The sequence below is a fragment of the Myotis daubentonii genome, chromosome 3, assembly GCF_963259705.1.
Source record: "Myotis daubentonii chromosome 3, mMyoDau2.1, whole genome shotgun sequence".
Taxonomy (NCBI): domain Eukaryota; kingdom Metazoa; phylum Chordata; class Mammalia; order Chiroptera; family Vespertilionidae; genus Myotis; species Myotis daubentonii.
Window position 1 is genome coordinate 122,221,971 of NC_081842.1, and position 18,386 is coordinate 122,240,356.

At 41.1% G+C, this 18,386-nt stretch overlaps 1 protein-coding gene across 3 annotated transcripts in view; it reads right to left on the minus strand.

Annotated features, from left to right (window-relative positions):
* Positions 1-13,108: 13,108 nt before the first annotated feature.
* Positions 13,109-18,386, minus strand: part of EXOC2 (exocyst complex component 2) — a 272,621-nt gene continuing 267,343 nt past the window's right edge. Inside the window, exons 29-30 of one of the 3 annotated variants that reach the window (XR_009451902.1) lie at positions 13,943-16,983; positions 13,109-13,828 (exon numbers count right to left, since the gene is read on the minus strand). The gene's annotated coding sequence lies outside the window, so the exon portion shown is untranslated. Of the gene's footprint in view, positions 16,984-18,386 lie in introns of all 3 variants that reach the window. The other 2 variants (XR_009451901.1, XM_059688403.1) reach the window with 2 other exon arrangements.

Sequence of the window (18,386 nt, forward strand, 5' to 3'; positions counted from 1 at the left end):
CAGAAGCCAGGCTCACGGCTGGCGAATGCAGCAGTGGTGGTGAGAGCCTCTCCTGCCTCTGCAACAGAGCTAAGGGAGTGGGCCTAAGCCAGCAGGCAGACATCCCTCAAGGGCTCCCAGACTGCAAAAGGGCACAGGCAAGGCTGGGGGACCCCGCAGAGTGCACAAATTTTTGTGCACTGGGCCTCTAGTCCTATATAATAAAAGGCTAATATACAAATTGACCAAACAGCCAAATGACCGGTCGCTATGATGCACACTGACCACCAGGGGGCAGACACTCAACACAGGAGTTGCCTCCTGGTGGTCAGTGTGCTCCCACAGGGGGATGCCACTCAGCCAGTAGCCGAGCTCACAGCTGGCAAGTGCAGCGGCAGTGGCGAGAGGTCCCAGACTGCAAGAGGGCTCAGGTCGGGGTGAGGGATCTCCCTCCCCACTGCACGAATGTACATCAGGCCTCTAGTTGTGTTATAAATTACATGGAAGGCAGAATTTGTTTTAATGTATATGTTCTGATGTGGGTTTTAAAACATTCTTTCTAAACACCAGTCTCTAAAAAGCACCCTCTCTTTAAAAAGGGCCTAGAGCAAGCATGTCAAACTCAAAGTCTAACATGGGCCAAATAGATAAGGTTTAGGTTTATGTGGGCTGCAAAAAACAAAAGCTTCAATTTTCATATAAATGTATGTTTATTTCAATATAGACATGCTGAATATAAAGGGCTGAAATAAATGAGTAATCGTTAACATGAAATAATAGAACATTTTAATAAAAATTAATATTTTTTATTAAACATTAACTTGCCAGACACTGAGTAACTGCACAAATTAATAAGCATAATGCAAATAAACCTATTTTTCTTGTTCTCCAAAAGTGAAATATTTCCTGTTGTGCACACCATCAAGTCAGTACAAGACTAATGATGTGGCAATCGGCTGCTATTTGCTGCTGGTTATTAGTGGAGAGAAATGGTGTGCCTGCCTGTAAGGCATGTAAGGGAAATGAATGCAACATGATTATAGTAATCAGTCATTAGCAAACGTTGTAGTTCATTATTAATAATTATGTACAACAGGATATTGTAAAAATTAAGTTATGAAATTTTTATTAAATCAGTTCTTATAAACCGTTATATTGGCTGGGCCGCAAAAAAATTCCTTGTGGGCCATGAGTTTGACTGCTTGGCCTAGAGTTTCCAGGAATTCACTTAATGGTCTGAAGCTAGGAGCAGATCACAAGGAGCTGTTTTTAGAGGAGGGTAGAAGGAGCCCATTGTTCCTGAGGTTCTGTGCGGCTGTCTTCCCCCCATGACCAGAGTGCTCTAAGGGAAATGGTTTGAATGCAGTGAGACTCAGTGGGTCTTGATTTTATTTCAGCCGTTTGACCAGCTAGTTTTGTGATCACAGGAAGCATCAATTTCTTCTGGCTTCAGTTTCCCCTTGGTAAAGTCCAGACGTAAAAGTATTGATTTGGCTCCCTTCACAATGAGTAAAAATTCTTGTGTCTATGGAAAACAGTATAGAGTTGCCTCAAAAAATTAAAAGTGGAAATTCTGTTTGACCTAGCGATTTCACTTCTGGGAATATATCCTAAAAACTCCAAAACACCAATCACAAAGTACATATGCACCCCTAAGTTCATAGCAGCATTATTTATAATAGCTAAGATTTGGAAACAGCCTGAGTGCCCATCAGCAGATGAATGGATAGAGTAGCTGTGGGATATTTCTATGGAATACTATGCAGCTGTAAAAAAGAAGGATCGCTTACCCTTTGGGACAGCATGGATGGACCTGGAAAATATGCTAAGTGAAATAAGCCAACCTGAGAAAGACAAACATCACATGATCTCACTTATTTGTGGAATCTAATGAACAAAATGAATTGACCAACAAAATAAGACCTGAAGCATGGAGGCATGGCACAGACCGACATACCTCGATGTGGGGTTGGGGAGATGAGAAGAGATAAAGCAAACAACATGTATCCTTACACACATCATAGCCCATGGACATGGGCAATAGGATGATGACCTGGGGAGGTGGTTAGGGTCTGGGAATGGGAGACACCTGTTAATATTATCAACAATAAAAATATATTTAAAAACCTTCTGTGTGAAGGTTCTTGGAAAAGTGCAGTGTGCCGTGCCTATGAAAGGTGATGTGTGAATAGAAACTAAGGTGAAATATAGGCACACATGTGGCTCAGGAGCCAACCTTTTATGATATTGCTGTGTATGATGAATTGTTATTTGTACGTGTGAATAATTAGCTTGTTATAAAACAGTAAACAGATCTCACATCACTGTGCCTCACTAACTGCAACAGTATTTCTCCCAGAAATGCTAGGAGATAAATTAGTAAAAACTAAAGTGGCATCAGGTGATGAAGTTGGTTTGTGGCATTTCCCCCTAAAAATTCTAGGACACCAATCACTTTTGTTTAAAAAAAGGAATGAACTTTTATATCTATTATTGATTTCAGAGAGGAAGGGAGAGGAAGAGAGAGATAGAAACATCAACGATGACAGCGAATCATTGATGGGCTGCCTCCTGCACACTTCCTTCTAGGGATCGAGCCCACAACCCATGCATGTGCCCTAAACAGGAATCGAACCCAGGACCCTTCAGTTCATAGGCTGATGCTCTATCAACTGAGCCAAACCAGCTAGGGTGACACTGATCACTTTAAATGGAAAAGTTTGAATACATTTTCTAAAACGTGAACTTTTATGTAATCCTTTTCTTTTGAATTTGCCCCAGAGCTTGAGTCACTCTGCAGACCTGTCTCTGAGACCTGCCCCTCAGGCCAGGTGCTCCTCACTCTGTCCTGACCCCTACTTGTAGATATGATCTCAGTCGTTCCCAGCTTCAGTTAATCTACAAGCTGACTGATTTCTTCTTGTGCTCACAGCCATGGGAATGCTCAGTGGTACATCCAATTTCTTTAGATCCAGGGAACTGGGATACACATCTAATTTGTCCAACTAGATTTGTGCTAGTTGAAACAGAGCTAAATGTGATTCATCTCTGTAACTTCATGGAACCTGAGAATCACCAGCCTACCCAGGGTTACGCTTCATTTCTGTCTTTGGAGTCTGGCATGTTTGGGTTCATGTTTTTGCTGTGATTTTGTGACGTTTGAAGGTGACCCTCATCCCGTAATATTTGCCTAGCATTATGTCAAGAAGTACAGATGGAGGTCAAGTGCACAAGTTTTAGATTGAAATCCTAGCTTTGTTCTAATTAGTTTTGAGGCCTTGGGCATGTTATTTGACCTCTGTACCTCAGTTTCCTCGTGTGTAAAATGGGGATAAGAGTATAGATCTAAAAAGGCTGCTGTGAGAATAGGAGCTAATACATGTGAACTTAGGACAATGTATGAGTAAAAGCTCAATGTTACCAAGGTGCCAAGGGACATAACATGCCTTTGAGGATGTGTCACAGAATCGGGAAAGTGGATGCTGAAACCTTACACTGATGCTCTAACCTGGCGCACCTCAGAACCACCAAGGAGTTAGGCAGAGCAAAGCTGTTGGGCCCTCTCTCGTCCCTCGGTGATTTCAATGCACACCAACGTTTGAGCACCTCTTCTGTAGACAAAGCTGGATTATTCCCCTTCACAAAACTAGAGTAAGTCTCTTCTTCCTCCTGAAATTCCTCAACCAGTGGGAGCTAGTGGAGGAGTGTGAAGTGTAGGGCGAGGGTTGACTCTCCCAAAAGCTGTGCAGGAGGCAAACCCAAGGACTGCCGTGCAGGGAACATCATCATTTGTGTCACTAACAACAGCAAAGCAACAGCTCTATTCTTAGTCACAGTGGCTTTTCTGAAAGGTTCTGATTAGGACCCTACATTTCAAAACCCATTTGTCATTCAAATTGTCACTGCAGATAATATGTCACGAATCTCTTATACATAATGGGATTTCATGTTGTGACTTGGTTCTGTCAAACAGAATAATAAGCCTTAAAATTTCATATGTGCTCATTTTCTCCTTCTCAAAAGGATCTTTCTTTTTTGACGAGGATTGTTTAAGTTCTGTCTGAAGTGACTGGCAGGACTGAAGTGGGTGGGGGAAGGGCTCACCAGCCCTGAGGAGCTGTTTCCTGCTGGTTATGTTCACAGGAGTTCTAGGGAGCTGGTGAGGAGAGGCTTTCTCATGGGAGACGTGCACTTCTCACAGGTTCTCCGCTGGCTGTGTTCAGGAACTCAGTTCGATCACAGAATTATTTTATTAAAAAGCAGATATATGTTTCATTGTGCTTCCCTCTTCATTCCTATTGTCTGTGCTCTCTTCTCTTTTATTAAACTTTGATCAATCTCACCAGATTTTGTCTCCCATAATCCAGTTTAAAATTTACTCAGGGAACCAACTTTTAGACTGGTTAATTTGATCATCTCTATACTATCTTTGTTTTCTGCCACTTTCATTTATTTTATTATTTCCTTCCCTCAACTTTCTTTGGGCTCATTCATTTTTTAAACTTTTTAATTTCATGCTTAGCTTATGTTCAATCTCTTTAGCTGCATTTCACATTTTGATGTGAAATTTTTCATTATTGTTCAACTCTGAACATTTTTTCTAATTTTTGTGATGGTTTCTTTTTTGACCAATGTGTTCTTCAGAAATCTGTTCTAAAATTTCCAAACATAAATGGGTTTTACAAATTATCTTCTTGTTACTGATTTCTAATTTTATTGTGGTTAGAGAACTTTATGCTGACTCTTGGTTATTTCTTGAAACTTACTTTGTGGCTAGTATGTGGTTAATTCTCTAATTTATGATTACAGGGCTATACGAATTTCTGTCTTATTAAGTTTTCTAATTGTGCTTTTCAAATTTTCCTTAAATTTTATAATTTTGTCTGCTTAATCCATTAATACTGAGAAAATGTGTTTAAAAACTACCAATATAGTTGTGATCGTCAACCCACCAATTTTAAAATTATATATCTTAAAGTTATCATTATTAAGTGTACCTAAGTTTAGAATATTTTATCTTCTTGGCAAATTACTATACATATCATTAAGAGTAGCCATTTATGTTCCTAAATACACTTGCTACCAAAAGAGCACCATGAGCTTTCTTTTCATCAACAGTTTCCTGGTTTGTTTATTTACTTTTGACTGGTATGCTTTTGTTTTCACTCTTTACGAGTCTTTAATGTTTTAGGACCCAGAAATGACATATATCTTAAAACACCACATAGATGATATTTTAGCTGAAAAATAGTTGACATTGTGTTAATTCATTTAAAAATAGTTTTACCGTCTTAATTTACATTTTCTATTTACTCTTTTGTGCTTCACTTCCCGCTCATAGTTATTTCTATTAGTTTAGTTTTTTAAATTACTCAACAACATACACTGAACTGAAAGTTTTCTATTCGATATCTTTTTTTAATTAAAATACAACTTTTCATTAAAAATCATTTAAGATTTAGAAAAGTCTCAAAAATAGTATAAAGGATTCCCATATTCCTTCTCTTCATCCAGCTTCTCTAAATAACAGCATCTGACATGACCACAGTACAATGCTCAAAACAGGAAATTAACATTCATACAATGTATTATTACGAATCTACAGATCTTATTCTAACTCCACCAACTGCCTCACTAATGTCTTTTCTGGTTCAGGATTCAATGCAGGATCACACATCACATTTAACTGTCTCCAACTGGAGACAGTACCTCAGCCTTTGTCTTCCACAATTTGACACTAGGGAAGCACATCACTTGGGTATTTTGTAGACTGTCCCTCAGTTGTGCTTGTTTATTGTTTGCTTATGATTAAATTCTAGTTATGAGCATCACTTCTCTGGCATTGCTTCTCATGCTGCCTGTTGGGAAACTGGAGGTGTTTTAGTATCAATGTGCTTCTTCCTTCAGATCTGCGTATCACTCCCTATTCTTCGGTCCCATACCTCCTAATTCACACCCAGGAGAAGACTCGGATCCAGGCAGGCTACTGAGCCTCAAGTCCTGGGCCATGATGGTCAGCAGGCTGAAGAGACGCTCCCTTTAATAGCTCCTGTGTATAGTTGAATGTGAGAATTCTTGGAAATTGGTCTGCAGAACATATAATTTGAGAGTATGTCTAATAACACTTAGAAGGAAGAGTGATTTATTAATTCCCTTTAAAGTCTAAGATTTTAATGATGTGCTTACTTCTGGACATTAAAACTATATTCTAAACTGTTATTTTAAAAATCCAGTAAAACTTTGAGAAACCTTTTTTAATTAATAGGAGCTAAGGTGAAAGTCAGAGATGATCCTTTGTAGCAGTCTTACCTGAATTTATTTTGAGGCAGAGAGCACATTTGGCTATGTTGAGTATTTGACTAAATCTTTAAAATAATGCTGACAACTCATATGGAGAAAAAGACCCATAGAACAAAGACAATGATTGTCCAAGAGCCTCAGGAATCAAGCTTGGGACCTCTAACCTCTGATTTGTAGTCTAACTACTTGAAAACACCCACTTTTAACAAGCAAACAGTCTAGTGCCTGATACAGAACACTGTTTTTGTGAGTCACTTCTATGTCCATGGTATTTTCTCCTTTGAGTATTAAAAGAGAAAAACTAATCAACCTTATCTATAATAATAAAAGCATATGCAAATCAACTGAATGGTCATCTGGATGTTCTTTTGGACGACTTTCCTGATGAAGCCAGGGCTGCAGCTGCAGGATTGAGGCAGCCGCTGCAGCTGCGAGGGAGGGATCGAGGCAGCTGCCATGGCTGCGAAGGCCTACTCTTGCATGAATTTCATGCATTGGGCCTCTAGTCCTATATAATAAAGAGGTAATATGCAAATTGACCATCACACACTCACAAGATGGCTGCCTACGACCAGGCCAGCAGGGGGGTTTAGTAAGAGATGACCAAACAACTGAACAGCAGGCTGCGTGGGGCGACCAGACTGGCAGGAGGGTTAGTGAGGGCCGACCAAACAACTGAACATCAGGCTGCGTGGGGTGACCAGGCTGGTGGGGGGGGGGGGGTGGAGGCATGAGGGGTGACCAGGCTGGCAGGTGGGGGCAGCTAGGGGTGACCAGGCCAGCAGGGGGGTCAGTAAGAGGCGACCAGGCTGGCGAGGGGGGGCCAGTTAGGGGCAACCAGGCTAGCGGGGGTGGGGTGCAGTTGGGGGTGACCAGGCCAGCAGGGGGCACAGTTGGCGGCAATTAGGCTGGCAGGGGGGGGGGCAGTAAAGCGTGACCAGGCCGGCGAGGGAGGGGACAGTTAGGAGCGACTAGGCCTACAGGGAGGAGGTAGTTGGCAGCAACCTGGCTGGCAGGGGGGGTTGTTGGGGGCAACCAGGCTGGCAGGGGGACAGTAAGGGGTAACCAGGCCAGCAGGGGGGGCAGTTAGGGGTGATCAGGCTGGCACACAGAGGCAGTGAGGGGCAATCAGGCTGACGGTTCAGGGGCAGTTAGAGTAGACCAGGCAGGCAGGCAGATGAGCGATTAGGAGCCAGCAGTCCAGGATTGTGAGATGGATGTCCGACTGCCATCTAAACAGTAGGCTGCATGGGGTGACAGGCAGTCAGACATCTCCCAAGGGGTCCTGGATTGGAGAGGGTGCAGGCTGGGCTGAGGGGAGTCCCCCCGCCTTGTGCACGAATTTCATGCACTGGGCCTCTAGTCCTCCTATCTAATAATAGACAAACATGGTAATTAACCGTACCTCCGACACGCTTCCCATTGGCTAGTCAGGGCGATATGCAAATTAACTGCCAACCAAGATGGCGGCCGGCAGCCAGGCAGCTGAAGTGAACAGGTGGCTTGCTTGCTCCAGTGATGGAGGAAGCCAAGGTTCCCCGCCTGCCACTGCCAGCCTCTGAGCTGCACTCTAAGAAACAATGTTGCAATTATAAAAGCTAAACAAACCCCAGAAATCTGCTTTCAGCCAGCCAGGCCTCAGAGCTGGAGCTGCAACAGTGTTTCAATTATAGAAGGTGAATAAATCCCAGATACCTGCTTTCAGCAGCTGAGGTCTTAGAGCTGGAGCCAAGCCTCAGAGCTAAAGCCAGCTCTCAGTTCCAGTGACAGCCATAGAAGGTAAATAAATCCCAGAATAAAAAAAAAAAGAAAAAAAGGAGAGGTTGGGAGCTTCAGTCACCCGCTAGCCTGAAAACGGCCCTCAGCCCCTCACCCAGACTGGCCAGGCACCCCAGTGGGGACCCCCACCCTGAAGGGGGTGTGACCAGCTGCAAACAGCCATCAGCCCCTCATCCAGGCTGGCCAGGCACCCAAGCGGGACCCCCACTCTGATCCAGGACACCCTTCAGGGCAAACCAGCCGGCCCCCACCCGTGCACCAGGCCTCTATCCTATATAGTAAAGGGGTAATGTGCAAACTGACCCTAACAGAAGAATGACTGGGAATGACTGGTCACTATGACACACACTGACCACCAGGGAACAGACACTCAATGCAGGAGCTGCCCTCTGGTGGTCAGTGCACTCCCACATGGGGGAGCTCTGCTCAGCCACAAGCCAGGCTGATGGCTGCCAGTACAGCGGTGGTGGTGGGAGCCTCTCCTGCCTCCTCAGCAGCACTAAGGATGTCCGACTGCAGTTTAGGCCTGCTCCCCGCTGGCAAGTGGACATCCCCCGAGGGCTGCCGGGCTGCCAGAGGGATGTCTGATTGCCATCTTAGGCCCAATCCCCCAGGGAGTGGGCCTAAACCAGCAGGTGGTCATCCCCTGAGGGGTCCCAGACTGCGAGAGGGCACAGGCCGGGCTGAGGGACCCCCATCCCTCCCAAGTGCACAAATTTTTGTGCACCGGGCCTCTTGTATATAAAAGGCTAATATGCAAATCGACCAATTGGCAGAACGACTGGTCACTATGATGCACACTTACCACCAGGGGGCAGATGTTCAACTCAGGAGCTACCCCTTGGTGGCCAGTGTGCTCCCACAAGGGGAGCGCTGCTCAGCCAGAAGCCGGGCTCACGGCTGGCGAGTGCAGTGGCAGTAGTGGGAGTCTCTCCTGCCTCCACAGCAGTGCTAAGGATGTCTGACTGATGGCTTAGGCACCAACAGTGCACAATGGTTCCCCTTTTTCCCTATCCTCACCAACATATGTTTTGTTGACTTATTGATGATAGCCATTCTGACAGGTGTGAGGTGGTATCTCATTGTGGTTTTAATATGCATTTCTCTAATTAGTGACATTGAGCATCTTTTCATATGTCTGTTGGCCATCTTTGAAGAAATGCCTATTCAGGCCCCCTACTTTAAAAAAAAAATATTTTATTGATTTCAGAGAGGAAGGGAGAGGAAGAGAGAGAAACATCAATGATGAGAGAGAACCATCAATTGGCTGCCTCCCGCACACCCCCTACTAGGGATCAAGCCTGCAACCCGGGCATGTGCCCTGGATGGGAATCAAACCCAGGACCTTTCAGCCCACAGGCCTGAGCCAAGCCAGCTAGGGACCTCTGCCTACTTTTTAATTGGATTAAGTTGTATGAGTTCTTTGAATATTAACCCGTTATCAGATGTACCATTGATGAATATCTTTTCCCATTCAGGCTGTCTGATTTGATAAGAAAAGTCTCAGTCCTGTTGGTTGAAATAGGATTCCAGGAACTTCTTATAAGGCCTGGCTCAGATGCGGGAACACAGGCTGCAGATAACTGCAGGAGGCAGGCAGTTCAGTTGTAGGCTTCTCCCTTAAGGGTGGCTTGCATGAAAGCCCATTTAGGAATGGTTGCTAGGCTCCTTTGTTTTTTTTTTGTTTGTTTGTTTTTTAACTTTGAGCTTTAACCACCAAAAGCCCTTCTTGGGGGTATCTCAGGGTCTACATTTTTTATTCAGTTTTAGAAATTTTCTCATTTCCCTGGTGATTTCTTCCTTACTCATGGGTTACTTAGAAGTTTGTAGTTTTTTTTTAAAAAAAAGTTTGTAGTTTAATTTCCAAATACTTAGGGTTTTCCTAAATATTTTGTTATTGATTTCTAATTTAATTCCACTGTGGTCAGAGGGAAAACTCTGCATGACTTGAGTATTTTTATGTTTTTGAGATGTTTTATAGCTCAGAGTATGGTTTATCCTGGTGAATGTACCATGCAACTTAGAGAGTATGTTTTGTACAGTAGTTTAGTGCTTTATTTTTAAACTAGAGGCCCAGTGCACGAATTCATGCACTGGTGGGGGCCAGCCGGCCCATCCCAATAGGGCCAACTGGGGGGCAGGGCCAGCCGGGGTGAGGGGCTGCAGTCGTTCCAGTCGTTCTGCCGTTTGGTGGCTGGGCTTTATTATATAGGATATATTTTTATTGATTTCAGAGAGGAAGGAGATAGAAACGTCAATGATGAGAGAAAAATCACTGATTGGCTTCCTTCAAGACCCACACTGTGGTTAGAGCCCACAATCCAGGTATGTGCCTTGACTGGGAATTGAACTGTGACCTCCTGGTTCATAGGTCGATGCTCAACCACTGAACCATGCCGACTAGGCTGTTTAGTGTTTTATAAATATTAATCAGGTCAAGCTAGTTGTATTGTTTAGACTCTGTCTTTGCTGATTTTTTTGTCCAGTTGTTTATCAATTGCTGAGGTTAACTCTCCAAAGACAACATTGATGGAATTGCCTATTTCTCCTTTTAATTCTGTCAACTTTTGCTTCATGTATTTTAGTATTCTACATTTAATGTTTTGCTATTAGGCCAGGCACAGGTATGATTGCTGTCTGACCATTTTAAAATTATGAAAAGTTCTTCATCTCTAATGACATTATTTTTGTCTTCAAATCTTTATTTCATATTAATATACTCACTCCAGCCCACTGTCTACATGGTATATGTTTCCCATCAAGTTAGTTTTAACCAATTTATGAATTTACATATAAATTTTTTTATAATGCACATCTTTTCTGTCCTTATAATGTTCACCTCTTTGTATATAGTTGGGTCATGCTTTTTTATCCATTCTGACCACCTCTGCCTTTCACTGAAAAGTTTAATCATTAATGTTTAATGAAATTTTGCTATAGTTGTATCTGAGTATGTAATTTGATTATTTGTCTATTTGTTCTATTTTCTCTTCTTCCTTTCATGCATTTTAAATATTTGAATATTTTAAAAATTCAGTTATCTTATTAGCTACACTTCTATACATTACTGTTTTAGTGATTGTTATGGAGTTACAATATATATCAACTTTTCACAGTCCATTTGCAGTTAATATATTATTGCATATAAATGTAGAAATCTTGTATTTCCCCTCTTCATGTTACATCTATATATGCTATAAGCCCACAGGACAATGATGTAATTCTTGACTTAAACAGTCATGTATTCTATGTCATTTAGATAACAAAATTTTTAAGAAAAAAAGGAATTTGTATTTACCCAGCCATTTACCATCACTGATGCTTTTCATTGCTGAGGACCTGTAGTTCCATATCATTTCTTTTTAGTTTGAAAAACATACTGTAGTACCTTTTTTTTATAATGCACGTCTTGCCACAAATAGTTTTATTTGAAAATATCTTTATTTTGCTTGCATTCTGAAAGAATATTTTCACTTGATATAAACTTGTGGGTTGACAGGTTTTTCTTCTTCTATTATTCAAACATGGTTATTTCATTCTCTTCTGGCCTCTAATTTCTGATGCCAAGTCAGAACAGAAGTGAATTCAAATGCTGTTCCCCTATATCAGTGGTTGGCAAACCGCAGCTCACGAGCCACATGTGGCTCTTTGGCCCCTTGAGTGTGGCTCTTCCACAAAATACCACATGCGGTGCGCACGTACAGTGCGATTAAAACTTTGTGGCCCATGTGCAGAAGTCAGTATCTTGTGGAAGAGCCACACTCAAGGGGCCAAAGAGCCACATGTGGCTTGCGAGCCACAGTTTGCCGACTACTGCCCTATATGTAAGATGTTGCTTTTCTACTGCTGCTTACTAGATTTGATCTTTAGCTTTGTTGTAACAGTTTGCTTCAGTGTGTTTATCCTTTTTTGCTGTTTGTTGAGTATCTTGAATATATAAACTTGTCTTTCATTAGACTTAGAAAATTGTCAGCCATTCCCTGTGATATACCACATATTATTTTATTTATCCATTCACATACTGAAAGGCATCTTGGTTGTTTCCAAATTTTGGTAATTATAAAGAAATGTTGTATCTAAAAAGTTATCACTAAACCCAACATCATCTAGATTTTCTCCTATATTAATAGTTTTATAGTTTTGCATTTTATATTTAGGTCTATGATTTATTTTGAGTTAACTTTTGGGAAAGGTTTAAGATCTGTGTCTGTACTTATTTTTTTGCATGTGGATGTCCATTTGTTCTAGCACCATTTGTTGAAAAGACTATCTTTTGTCCATTGTATTACCTTTGCTCCTTCAAAGATCAGTTAACTGTATTTGTATGGGTTTTTGGGTTATGTAATCTGTTCCATTGATCTATTCATCTATTTTTTTTGGCAATACCACTCTTATGGTTACTGTAGCTTTATAGTGACATCTTATATAACGTGTTATGTCATTTACAAAGAGTTAAAAGATAATGACTTTAAAAAGTCATAACCACATATAATTCTTTACTGTCAATAATGTTTAAATATTGTTAGAATTGTGTTTACATTTTTACAATTATTTAATTTACAAAAATAATTGTTGGCTCAATTCAAATAATATTTATACAATGAACTTAACTGATAAATACCTGAAGTATATTTTATTATATAGGATATCCTCTGGCCTCTCTCTCTTTCTTTTAAATTTTGTTTGAAATTTCTTTGCTGAAGAAATGGGGTTGTTTGCTTTAGAGTTTTGTGCAATATAGATTTTGCCAACTATCCATTGTAATGGTCTTCAATACCGTGTATATTTCCCATAAATTAAGAGATCTAGACATCCAATTTTCACCTTTTCCAGGAAGAATACATCATTGGTGTATTGTACGAGTTGTTCCTAATTGTGGAATAAAAGTTATTTTCTTTATCTAATCCTCATTTGGTACCTTTAGCATCCAGGGACAGGGAGTAGGGTCATCAGAATAGAAGGCCCACAGCTTATCTCCACTTAAGATTCCCTTCAATCTTTAAAAGTTACAGCAAACAATCATATCTAAGCAACAAAACTTAAGACAATACACATGTAAACAGTTTGGTTTATTATGATAAAACAAACAAAAGTTACTCTGAACTTTCTGTTATAGAGGGCAGACTGAAACCACACATTAAGCTTAGGTCTATCCAAAACTATAAAAATGACAGTGCAGTTTGTGTGTGTGTGTGTGTGTGTGTGTGTGTATGCATGCACATACACACAACATAGATACAGTATATATACTGTATATATCTATATATGTGCAGCAAATACACTGCATAGAGTAGTATATATAACTACATGTAGTTATATATATGGTTAAATATATATAAAAAGCATAACTTCACAAAGAAAAAGGAATAGGAGAGTAAATCATAGCTAGAAACCAAGTGTATGAGTAAGTGGAAACTAATTTAATTAGCAGATCTAAAAACATCAGAACCTAAATTGGCAGTACTGTATGTAAAAGAAAGCTGCAATCTACTTTGTACTGTAAAATCCTAAAACGCTCAAGAATGAGTGGTAAGGAAACTTCTGAAAGTGGGGATAAAGTTAAAACCAAATGATAAGTTTAAAGGCTGTTTAAGAAATAGCCAGATGTCCCCAGGTTTCTTCCTTCCACAGGGCTGGGCAATGCCTTCCATCTTCCCACTCCAGCAGAAGACTAGAGCTTTATTCTCCAAAGAAGGTAAATGCAGATCATGGGATATCAGATCCAGCTGTGAGCCCTGACAAAAATGATCGTCCAAGCCTTCTGCCTCTTCTTCCTTCCAGAAGGCATAAGATCGAAAGAACCCTCTCTGGGAAATCTTACCAGGCCCCCCAAATGACCTAATTATAATGTTAGGGATTCCCCAATGAAAAGGCCCATACATACCACTCTGATTGACGCTCAATTGGTAAGACCCATCTACTGCATGGAGCATACAATCCTATTCAGCTTTTCAGTGCTCTACCGCTGCTAAATATGATTAGGTATCCAAAACTTGATAGAAATTTGAAGAAAGCTTATGACATTTGTTCTAATATCTAAGACAAAAGAATAAAATAAATTGGAGACTATACAGAAAGAAGAAAACTTCTAAAAGAGTATTCTTATTCTTAGAGAAATAAGAAATAAACAAAACTCTATAAAAAAGAATATTCAGCCTGGCCAGCATGGCTCAGTGGTTAAGTGTTGACCTATGAACCATGGTTCGATTCCCGGTCAGTGGACATGCCTGGGTTGCAGGCTCAATCCCCAGTGTGCGGCATGCAGGAGGCAGCAGGTCAATGATTCTCTTTCATCACTTAGGTTTTTCTATCTTTCCCTCTTCCTTCCTCTCTAAAATCAATAAAAACATATTAAAAAATAATACAGTCAGAGAAAAATCTTCCTATAAATTAAAAAAAACATATAACATAGCAGAAATGAAAACTCAATAGAAAGGTTGTATGATAAATATGAGAAATTTCTCAGAAAGTATAATAAAAATAAAAGAGATAAAACATGAGGAAAAATATTTTAAAATTTTTATAAAGGACCAGGATAGGAGGGAGAGGGAGTAAAAGAAATAATACAAAAAAGAACTCCCAGAATCTAAAAACATTAGACTCACCATTAGGAGTATAAGGGCATCACACTTAGAACATTATGAACTTTCAGAAAACTAGGAAAAAGAGAAGGTTGTATAAGCAGAGACAGACAGACACTGGAGAACAGTGCAAAGGCTTGAGAAACAGTGCAAATTCTGAGGAAAAATGATTTCCAATCTAGAATTCTATATCCAGCCCAACAATCATAAATATTTTCATCATATATTCAAGGTCTCAAAAATTTTACCTCCCATATACTTTTTTTCTCAGAAAGTTACCAGAGATTGAGTTTTATCAATGAGGGAGCAAACCAAGAACGAGGACAGCCTGAGACACAAAAGCAGATGGATGGTCCAACACAGAAGAGAAGCAGGCAGAAGAAAATTTCCAGGATGATAATATTGATGGGAGATCCCAAGATGACAAGTGTGAGGCTGACCTACAGAATACCCAGTCCAAACTAGAGGAGGCTGTGGGTAAGGCTGTTCAAAATAAACTTGATGAACATAGTATTTGAACATAGTACAAGGACATTTACATAACCTGGTTGGAGGAAGGTCTGGGATGAGTGAAAAGTACATAGAATGCATAGAAAATACAAACAGTACAATAGCAAAAGGATCTTAGTATATACTTGCTTTAGCACTGAATGGCATTTATACAGGCATAACTTGAACACTGAATTGTGATCAAACCAAAATAAAAGATTAAGAGAAATGTGGGTGTGTGATAGAGGCAATGACAAAGCTGAGTTCTCATCTGTGACTAAAGCTGAAGAACTAAAAAGGAGCCATATGAACCTGTTAAGATAGAAACATTGATGTCAGTGTCAAAAGAATCAGAATGGCTAAAAGAATTGAGAGTAGAGGGCTTTAGGGAACAGGCAAAGGGGGAGGGAGCTATAGAGACTGCTACTGAACAGCCAGCTCTGTGGAAGCTCTGTAAAGTATACACGGAGTGGCCAGATTATTATGACCACCCCATCAGTACTTCGTTGGGCCACCTTTTGCCTTCAATACTGCAGCGATTCTTCTTAGCATTGACTCCACGAGATGTTGAAAGGTGATGCGAGGAATCTGACAACATGCCTGATGAATAGCACTGTCCAGTTCTGTGCGATTTGATGGTTGTGGAACCAGCTGCCTGATGGCTCTTTTAACTTCGTCCCACAAATGCTCAATTGGATTGAGATCTGGTGATTGTGGAGGCCACCTAAGCAAGGTAAAGTCTCCCTCATGTTCTTGAAAGCACTCCTGCACAATACGAGCACCATGGCATCGTGCATTGTCTTGTTGGAAAAAGCCATCTCCATTGGGATACGCCATCAACATGATAGGATGAACTTGATCAGCAAGGCTACTTAGGTATGTTGTGCTATTCAGACATTTATAATGGTCTGGCCCTCTAGCAACTTCAGCGGGAAATTATAGCTAATTTGCCTACAAACGTCAGGTTGTCATAATAATCAGGCCACTCAGTGTATATTTAATTAAAAAATATAAAAGGTAATGTGACACATTTGCTACTATGTAACAATCAACAAATATTCCCTGAGGGTTTACTTGGTGACAGCTGCTTGGCTAGAACCTGCAGTAGCCACAATGAGGCAGGCCAATGGCTACTGGCTGCCGCACATGGTACTTCATGGAAGGGCTTCTGGGATCAGCTGAGAGCAGGGCACTAGGAACATGGAACAGAAAACAACTCCATGGTCATCTGACATTGGATACACATCCAGGTGAGGCCTGATTCCAGCAGCCCGTCATTTAACTAGATACATTTAAGAAGCATTTTGAAAGGGAAGACTTTAGAAAAAAGAAAGGGATGGATATAAATATTTATAAGTCATTCCAACAGACAAAGAGGCAGGGGCAACAGGAATTGACCAGATACCTAGGAAGATAATTTAAAAATAGCAGGAAGCTGAGGAAGAGCCTTAAAGTCTGACCATCAGGAGATGTGCTGAGGCCAAAATACGTTCTTCAAGGAAAAGGCAGCTCTCTCGGCAGCCCCTGCAGTGAGTCAAGAGAACCAGTCCAAAGTGTGAAGTTTCTCTGGTTTCTTCCTTACCACTCTCCAGTCATTTATGACTTTCTAAATGCCAAGTCTAGTAAACACTTCTCAGGACTCATTCTTTGGACACATCTGTAATATTTAACTCTGACAACATCTGATTCTTTCTTCTGACTGTGATTCTTGTTCTTCCCTTGATTTTTGTGACCCTATGATCCCATTCTTCCTTGGTTCTCCTTCTTCCTCTGTGATGAGTCCTCTGTTAGCCTTCTTTGGCAATTAAGTTCAGATAGTGGTCCTGGCTCTTGGGGATCAGTGCTTAGCCAAAGGGTTTGTAGGCAGGTGAAACAGGAATATTAAAAAATATGATCAAAATAACAATCACAACAGTATCAACAATGATCAGTGCAACACAATCACAGTGCCACTCATGGTGATGAAGATGGAGCGACCAGCTCCAGGGTTAACTTTGCCCAAGAGTTGATGGGTCTGGTCTAGAAAGGAGAAAGGTATTTTGAAATCCTATTGGCTTTCATTAGCCAAGTTACAGAAGGTAACCCAAAGAACCCAGATCCTGTGTGTAAAATATTCATTGTTATGTATTTACTAGAGGCCTGATGCACCAAATTCATGTGAGGGGCTCGGCCCTCGCAGCCCCAGCTGCCTCAGCCGGCCCTCTCAGCCTCGGCCAGCCCTGGCTTCATCTGGAAGGTCGTCTGGACAGTCGTCCAGAAGGTTGTTCGGTTCGGTCTGATTAGCATATTAGGTCTTTGTTATATGGGATAACCTAGCCAGGTACAAACAGGCTTTCCAGTGATACGTGCAATAAAACTAAGTGTAAAATGTGGGTGAAGAGAAAATGAGATGGCATCAGTACACAAAAAACATGACGACTCCACTATATAAAAGATGTAATCCACATTTAAAGCGGCTAAAATCATTTACAATTGTTAAATACAATTGTTGTTTTAATTAAAGTATGTGTGTCAAGTATCAGTATATCCTATTTTCAGAGCAGTTTATAAATCCATATGAAAACCTTTATGATACTGGTGCTAGGTAATGTTTAATGACAAAAATGTATGTAAGTTTCAATCTATAATAAAGCATAATTTTAAAGCATATCGTATCTAATAAAAGAGAAACATGGTAATTGGCGTACAACTGCTACCCTTCCCATTGGCTAATCAGCGAGATATGCAAATTAACTGCCAGCCAAGATGGCGGCAGGCAGCCAGGCAGCTTGAAACTAACATGAGGCTTGTTTGCTTCAGTGATGGAGGACTCCAACGTTCCCCGCCTGCCTTGCTGGCCTCTGAGCCTGCAGTTTAAAAAACATTGTAACAAATATAGAAGCTAAACAAAACCCCAGAAACCAGCTTTCAGCCCGCCGGGATCTCAGAGCTGGAGTTGATACAGAGTTTCGATTATAGAACCTAAACAAACCAGATACCTACTTTCAGCAGTGGATGCCTAAGAGCTGGAGCCTCAGAGCTAAAGCAGGCCCAGAATAAAAAAAAAAAAAAAAAAAAAAAAAAAAAAAAAAAAAAAGGAGTGGTTGGGAGCTTCAGTCCCAGCCTGAAAACAGCCCTCAGCCCCTCACCCAGACTGGCCAGGCACCCCAGTGGGGACCCCCACCCTGATCCAGAACACCCCTCAGGGCAAACGAGCCGGCCCCCACATGTGCACCAGGCCTCTATCCTATATAGTAAAAGGGTAATATGCCTCCCAGC